Source organism: Phoenix dactylifera, chromosome 1, assembly GCF_051530095.1.
Source record: "Phoenix dactylifera cultivar Ajwa chromosome 1, Ajwa_hap1_PhDact_Kaust_v1.1, whole genome shotgun sequence".
Lineage (NCBI taxonomy): Eukaryota > Viridiplantae > Streptophyta > Magnoliopsida > Arecales > Arecaceae > Phoenix > Phoenix dactylifera.
In genome coordinates, this window is record NC_143190.1 from 3,938,238 (window position 1) to 3,946,847 (window position 8,610).

The 8,610-nt window shown below is 39.1% G+C and overlaps 1 long non-coding RNA gene across 1 annotated transcript; it reads right to left on the reverse strand.

Annotated features, from left to right (window-relative positions):
• Nucleotides 1–4,247, reverse strand: LOC103709814 (uncharacterized). Its single transcript, XR_604515.4, has 2 exons — nt 4,107–4,247; nt 1–369 (listed from the first exon to the last, which is right to left on the reverse strand). It is a non-coding gene; the product is annotated as an uncharacterized LOC103709814 (long non-coding RNA).
• Nucleotides 4,248–8,610: the final 4,363 nt, after the last annotated feature.

Genomic DNA, 8,610 nt, shown 5'->3' on the forward strand with positions numbered 1-8,610 from the left:
TGCAAACATAAGCATCTTAAGAGAAATTTCATAGCAATAGCTCCAAACATAGAGGTGTCTTACTCGGCCCTAGAGAAGTCAAACAAAACATAAGTTATCTTGCTCGACAAAACATATTTAACTAATCCCTGAAGTTGCAAATTAAGCACTGAAAAATACAAATGACAAGGCTTTTCCCCCCAAGAACACCATCCCTCCATGAACAAGCTCCCAACGTAAGCTGGGAGATTGAGATCTGCGATCCCAACATGACATCCAATGAAGAGAGGTTAATCCATAGAGGTTGTCCTTCCATTTGACCATCTACTTGGACCTCTGCCTCATCTTTCGGCGCTTCCTCTTGAGCCTCCTCATGCGCTTCTTCTTCCACTAAAGGAAGCAGATGAATCAAGCTTAAGTTAAAAGAAAGATATGATGAGACAGAAGCCACTGACAAGAAATCATGGGAATGAAAAACGAGTTGCAGTAACAAAGCATTCATAGGAACGTAGGAAAAATAACAGATGGAGGAGCAGGTAAATAAAAACTACCGATACGCAATCTGCATGTCAAATTTCATACTAATTGTAATAGGGAATACCCCTAATATTCCAGAAGATTAATGATCTATCTTTGAATAACCATAACTTTCACACTGATTCATTTATATTAGACAGCCACCAACAAACTTCAACAGTCAGTTACCTAAGTTTCTTAGACGTGTCTGAGTTTGTTTTGACACTATACTAGAAAAAAGATAAAGAATAGCAAGAACGGACCCCACAGTATCTTTAGCAATCACTTATAAACAAGGTCATGTTCTACCACAATAGCTGTATCCACCATAATTATTAATCAGCTTAATTACTAAATTAGTCCCTGAGGTTTGACCTCCAGCTTATTTGAGTCCTCAATTTTTTTAAAGTTGCAATGTTACCCCTAACCTTATAAAAAGGTTCCAAATGAGCCGTTATTGTCACTTCAACATTGCTAAATCAAACAGAACTGCACAGGTAACGTGCATTTTATGACATGGAAAAATGACATCAATTACAGGTCTGAGACATGGTAGAGAGAGATAATGGGGACAGAAAAATTGCCACATCACCATCTTGTTTGGGGAAAAAATTCCACCAAAGAGGAAGGAGATCTGGTTTGCAAAAAAAAAAAACAAAAGATTGAGAGAGAACAAGAGAAACAACGGATTGAGAAAGAGAGAGGGAGGGAAGGAGGGAGAAGATTGCCTGGGTTTGGAAAGATGGAAGCCCCTAACATGGTCACCCCCATCTGTTTTTGTGGGAAAAGTGCATCATTGAAGACTTCATGATAGAGGCCAACCCAAGGAGGTTCTTGGGTGCAAGAGCTATGAGGTGGGTTGGCTGCCCTAATTTTCTTCTTTCTTCTTCCCACGAGGAGGCCTAGCTATTTTTTTTCCTCCTTTGTTTGATGCACAGAAAAATAGAGTGAAAAGCATTGTGTGCTACCGGAGAAACTGCAACTGTAAGGATACCAAATGAAGAAGACTTAATGTAGACTATAGGTTTCTGTTGTTATATATTAGTAAGATTATATGCTATCTTCCTTAATGTTAATTGATTATACAAGCAAATGTACTATATGAATAATTATATATTCATTTGCTTATGGACCACTTATGCAGGATCCCAAGTATTCCTAAATGAACCTTTATGGGCTAGGTAGCCACGATCTCCAATACTTTCAAAAGCATTGAACTGCTCATATTTTACCCTGTTGCTGGGATTGGTAAGTTATCATCTTAGAACTTGTTAATTCTTGATAACTTTTTCTAGAGCATAGTATTGGAGTGATTCAGCATGATCCATGATATTAGGAGCTTAGCAATCTAGTCATCAGTGTGCTAAGCCTGATGTTGGGTCGAACAAAAGCATCATCTGATCAGAATTGTTGGAAAGGATCAACAGGTCCAGTTTCTAAAGCATAGTTGGTGCTCTGCATTTTAATATCCTCAACTGAGAGCCTTTCTAGGTTGAAGCTCACCATCTAGATGTGGAAATTTATATTCTATGGATGGGAAGCAAGAAAGCATGTTTCTCTCTCTCTATATGTGTGTGTGTGTGTGTAGATATATATGTGTGTGTGTGTAGATATATATGTGTGTGTGTGTGTGTGTGTGTGTGTGTATATATCTTGTTTCTCTCCCTGTACAAGCTTTGTTCTCTCTTGATCTCTTGTTTTTTTCCTTTGCAAACCAGAGCACCTCCCTTTTTATTTTTGGTGGGATTTTTCTCCAACAAGAGGCTGACATGTCAATTTTTCCCTCTCTATTGTCTCTCTCTACCATATCTTGGACCTGTAACTAACGTCTTTTTGCCATATCATAAAATAAGTGCCACTTGGAAGTTCATAGCAACATCAAAGTGACGGTAATAGCTCATTTGAAACATTTTTATAAGGTCAAGGGTAACATTGCAACTTTTAAAAAGTTAGGGACTCAAATAAGTTTGAGGCCAAACCTCAGGGACTAATTTAGTAATTAAGCCTTATTTATCAGACCATTATCCACCAAAGTTTTCAATATCATCATCAATCACCATATTCTCAGCTCAATAGATAACAATATAGCATCTGTAAATAGCATATGCAATAGTATCTCCTACATAACGACAGCAACAAATATAGAGTAAGCAACCATAAACAAAAGACTGCTTGATTAAGCACCTTGCTCTGATCCCAATAGAAGGGAAAATCCAATTCATTCGAATACTTATCAAAGCCCAGTAATAAACAACTTCAACACAATCCATGCATATGCAAGCCTTCCCTTTTCTTTTTGGTGCGTGCCTTCCCTTTTCTTTTCGATAGTAGTGCATACATCTTCCTCGGTGTCCTCCAAAATTAACTATAGCACTATTTTATCATATGTTTGAGCACGATAAAATATCAAATAAAGATTCTGCACATTATTCAAAAGTCTTTCTCTTGCCTAATGAAGAAAATAGACTTCATGTAGTACCATTACAAAGCCACATCAACTATCATATCCAATTTCTGTTTATTCTGAAACTTATTTCACCATTCCCCTGAATATTTATACGATGTACCTTAACAGACAGCTTCTATGGTAATCTGTGTATTATGTGCATCCATCATTTTGTCATTACGTGGGCAAAGAAAATTTTGCTTCAATCTCTGGCCATTATTTGTTCTAAATCTCACTGCATAAGCAAATTAACCAGAAATTTTCAGTTCCCAACCTGCTGACTTCCACAAGATAACTTATATATCCAGTTTCAGTACGCTTTTTTAAAGATTCCACTAAATTATTAATCCAAATTCATATGCACCAGATCTAAGTGTGGCTCCTCAATGTATATCCCTTCAGAGGAGTTCATAAAATAATTGTTTAGCATTCTCCTCAAATATGCCCCAAAATCAATATATCCCCACAAAGTGCCATCTCAAATTTTACCATTCCAATTTGAACTAATCCATACAAACGAATTACTGTACTCTTTTCCAGCTATATATCTACAAGAAAGCAATATACAACAAGAAATAAAGATAAAATTCCACGCAAAGAGGGTTCTCTAGATCCCATTTTAGCCATATAAGTTTCATGTATTCAAGTGTTACAACCATGCAACAATCATATATTTGACATGTCGGACATAGAAATTTCTTTGAAAAAAAAATGAGGTTCAGGATACTCAAACGTAAAAAAAGCATTCTTGGGAATAACAGATACAGGAAAAATAAAAGAACAACGGCACATAACCCCAAAAAATCAAGTATTATTGAATGGAAACAAATGAATCTTGTTTAAGGCATCAAAAGTTCAAGGCGATTTCCCAGAGGGATCGAGAAATCAAAGCCCTAACCCAAGAATCCAATCACCAACAAAGCATCTTCAGAAAGATATCACGTAAGTTCCATAGCCTACAAGATCATACTATTACTCAACAAAGATCTAAGCAACAAAAACCTAAAATCACGCGCAAATCATCAAAAAAAGTTCATATCAAATACCAATTCCCAGTTCCATGTTCGGAAATTCTAATCGGTTACGATCAAAAATAAATAAATAAATAAATAAATAATAAACGTAAGGATCAAGATCCGAATAGAAACCTAAGAGATCTTCATACCTTCGCCCTCATCGTTTCAGGGGTCTCTAGCTCTCAAACCTTCGCTTCGATTTCTCTTTGCGGACGAAGGGGTTCGAGTTCGGGGTAGGACGTAGGAGGAAGAAGAGAACTCGCGTCCTGGGTATTTATAGAACTAGGGTTTAGAGGATTCCAGAGACGGACCCTAATTCTGATAGGGTATTCTTAACGGACGTGATTTGATCTGACAACGGGGAGATCCCGACCGCCCGTTTGGCGAATGGGTTCGCAATGCGAACCGGGTTTGGACCGGGGAGGAGTTTGGGTCGGACTCGTGGTGTCCGCAGGTCAAACTTACATCATGAGCTTTTAAACTTTACATCAATTTAAGCAAAATCCAAACAAGGGCTGGGCAAGTGAAAATGTTCAATTTCTTTTAAATCATGTCCAGGTTGATTAAGGGTGAATTTGGAACAACACAGGTGATTTAAATTGTAATAATTAATATAGCATGGTTGCTACAAGAATGGAACATTTGGTGAGCCAACGAGCACAAGTGTCATACATACCCAGATTTCCATACATTAGATGTGGTTGGTAAGGTGTTCATGCGCCATCATTTGAATGCTATTAGTTGCACATTAGCAACTTATGGTCATGCTTCCACTTAATTTTCACCCCCAAAATTACAAGTGTTGATGCCAATCGAGACACATGTGAAGCACATAAGGATGAGCATGTTAATGTGGGCAAAAATGGTTGACACCAGAAATCATGGGGGATGGAACTTGATCGTGGTGCAACGAACGAGCTATTTGAGTAATTGCTCGAGTATTTATCAAGCAAAGACCTTGAAAGGGCACTCCACCATGATGATGGACTTTGACAAATTGGAAAGTCTAATAGTTAGGCCCTGTTTGGCAGAGCTGTTGGTAATAGAGCTTTTTCAGCTCTTTGCGAACTTGTTCGGCAGCTATTTGAAGAACCCTGAGATAGGAGAATCTCTTCTATGTCTGTTTCTATTTGTCCCAAGGAATTGGGTTAGGAAGGTTCAGTCCGCCCTAATGTGAGATCCAAAGATTCACGCAAGTTGTTGATCCCAACCCCTCGGGTAATCAAGGATGTCCGTTGGATTTAGAAGGAGCAAGTTCATCCAAGAGTGGCTCTTTTACTGTGGAATGGCGAGGACCAACTCCCTCGTCAATATGAGTTGCACTGTAGAGGAGTGCACATTCCACTCACTATATTGCCATTGGTGCCAAGACTTAGATGAAACAGTTGGCCATGTTATCCTTCAATGCCCGAGAGAGCACAGAATTTGGTGGATGCCATTGGGTAAAGGGGTGACCATGGATTCTTAGCAATCATAAGAAAGGATTCCTTATATACTTGAAGGAGGAGCTGCTGAGCAGTGGGATAGCATAAAGGTAATCACTATCTGTTACATCCTTCACCACATTTAGTTATCTAGGAATAATTGTCATGGAGGGGAAGGATTCAGAGACCTTTTCTAACCTTCATGAAGGCCCAGGTGCAGGAATCCAAATATATCCATGCCACCACTGCTGATTGGTCTTTTACAATTGGGGACAACGAGGCTTCCATACTGCAATCCATATGCTCATTTCGCTTGGGAGACCTCATCCCCTAGTTTCATCAAGATTAATTTCAATGATAGCGTATTGGGTGGCAAACTAGGGGAGGAGCGATATCTGTCATCCGCAACCATATATCAGCTCTATTGGCAGCTAGAGATTGTCATCTCTAGGGCATCACAGCACCACTTGCAGAGTTGAGAGGAGTCTGGAAAGGCGTAGCTTATGCAGACACTAATCTAGGGGCTATTGATGTTATGTTGGAGGATGACTCCTAAAACGATATTTAGTTGGATTCCGGATGTTGGGGGAAAATGGATTGCTCAAAGCACGTAGATAAATCGCCAACACTTGATGGTGAGCGTGATGACAGCAACTCTCAAGGCACCCGACCTCAAGGCGCTCGACCTCAGCGTGCCCGGCCCCAAAACTTGCAGCCTTGATTTCGGCTAAGTTGAGCTCGATCGACCTCAAGTCCAAAGAAGACCCAGTCAAAGGAAGAAGCAGACCTCCCCACTCCACCGAAAATCAAGTCCCCCTCCTTATCTGGGGTCCAATCCTGTGATCTCCGCCTCAACGACTGTCAACGATTAAATGCGCACGATCTCAATGGACCGTCAGCCAGCCCAAAATCTCGGACCGTCTACGGTAACTCATTAATTCACACGATCACATCCAATCACTACGGTAACTTATTAATTCGCACAGTCACGTCCAGTCACAGATAACCCCTACACCCCTCTTATAAAAAAGGGACTTTTTTCTTCTCAAAGTAGGGGATCTTTTCACGTAATCTCTCTCTTTGTTCCACAAAAAAAATCCCTCTCACTTGAGCATCGGAGGGCCGGCGCCGGAACCCCCAGCCACCGGCTTCTTGCAGGTCCTCCGGAGAAAGCCATCCGCCGTCGCATCCTCTGTCTGAGCTCCTCCTCCTCGGTCCACGTTCACCCTCGGGTCCAATTTCCAGCAACACCAGAAGTAACCAATACCCATGGTGACTTACACCCTCTCCTCGAGGATTTGAGGAAATTGATCTCTACGCTACAATCGTTTAGAGATGCTCATATATATATATATATATATATATATATATATATATATATATATATATATATATATATATATATATATATATATATATATATATATATATATATATATATATATATATATATATATATATATATATATAGGGAGGTAAACAGCATAGCTAATCGGTTAGGCTCATATGTCGCCAATCATTCAAGTTCGGTCATTTAAGATTCAGCCATGTCGATTCCACAACCCTCGCCGGATCTGTTATTTGTTGATGCTTCTGGATATATTTACTATAGGGCAATATAAGCATGCCATCTTACCAAAAAAAAAAGGGTACTCTAAAACAAAAGACCTTGAAAGGGCATCTGACCATCTTTTAACAACTCCCCAATGTATCAATGTCGCCAAGCATCCATATTGTAGAAGAGAAGGTGATCGTAGTGATAGTGATGTACTCAAATGCTATTTGGTGTATTTAAGCAAGCTTATCTATTGAATCTATAAGTTTTATTTATTTTGCATTCTTATTTCATCTATTGAATTATTTTTGTCATTTACTTCTACTACAAGCTTTAATTCTTAAGTGTACGTGGCAATATAGCTTACTGTCAACTTGTTCGATCAAACCTTGATAATTTAGCCTAGTATATTTTGACCAATTTTAATTGATCAACCTGATCAATTATGATTCTCCGGAAATTAAGTTATCGCATGCCATGATAAATAGAAGTTACATCTAAACCATAATTTATAAATTCCAACAAACTGAGCTACAAATATTTTCCACATCAATTTGAAATATCTTACTGCTCCACAAACTCTGATAGTTTGACTAACTTCGGCTCCTTTCCCCTCAAATCCACTACCTACTCATAACAAGACTTTAACCTTTTTATTGTGGGTCGTTGTGGTCCATACAAACTCTTGGCCTAATTCCAAACTCTATAAATTTCACTCCCACCAACCACATGTATCAACTATCATAGGCTAATAATGTGATCAACTTTTTTTTTCATTGCTTTTTTGCAGCTTTTATCATCTATCGACCATGTGCATCGCAAATGCAAGACACTAGCAAATGTAAATGACAACCAGTTCATATAGCAATTACATTTAATAGAAAGCTTGTAAAGAATTCACGATTTGGAAATGACACATAGGTCTCATATCAGTCACATGATCAAAAGGGTCCACCTTGTCAAGTCAGACCTCATGCAAATTGCTTCTAGACTCAACGAGCCACTTTCTTTAAACCAAGCTTTCTTATAGAGAAAATATTAGGTATCTCGACCTTTGACCAGATCTCCTCCTTTACCTAAGATGTAAGCTGAAGAGAACTATCTCAGCCACAGCTGAGCAGTCGACCATCCAACGTGAACTCCTCGGCTCCAATCAAAGAGCCGATCGACCGAGGAGCCATTGATTGGATAGAATAATTGGCATAAGTCGACAAAGACTGACAGTCCCAACAAGTGACAGCTCTGGCAGTCCGCAGTCGCAGTGGCATCGTATCCTACGTCCCACTAGCGTACTTTGCTACCCACATGGACTAGCACCCATGTCGCAGTTGTACCATCGTCACTGAATCCTCGAAGCTCCAATTTGGGTATGAAGCATCTGGAAAAAGAGAGTCCTCCTAACAAAAGAGTTTTTCTATAAGAATCTCTGATAACAAAGCTTGCAATTACACCTTTTGCTTGAACACCACCATCAAAGTTTTCCTTGAGAATATTTGGCTCGGGGAAAAGCCATTTAACTAGAGGTGAAAAGGATGATTAAAGAGAACCACAAAGCTGTCCACTCACTCAATGGAGTGTTACATGGATGTACTATCATACAAACATATAATGTAATAGCTCAATCTACAACTATAAGATATAATATGATACAATAAGTATAACATAATATATAGC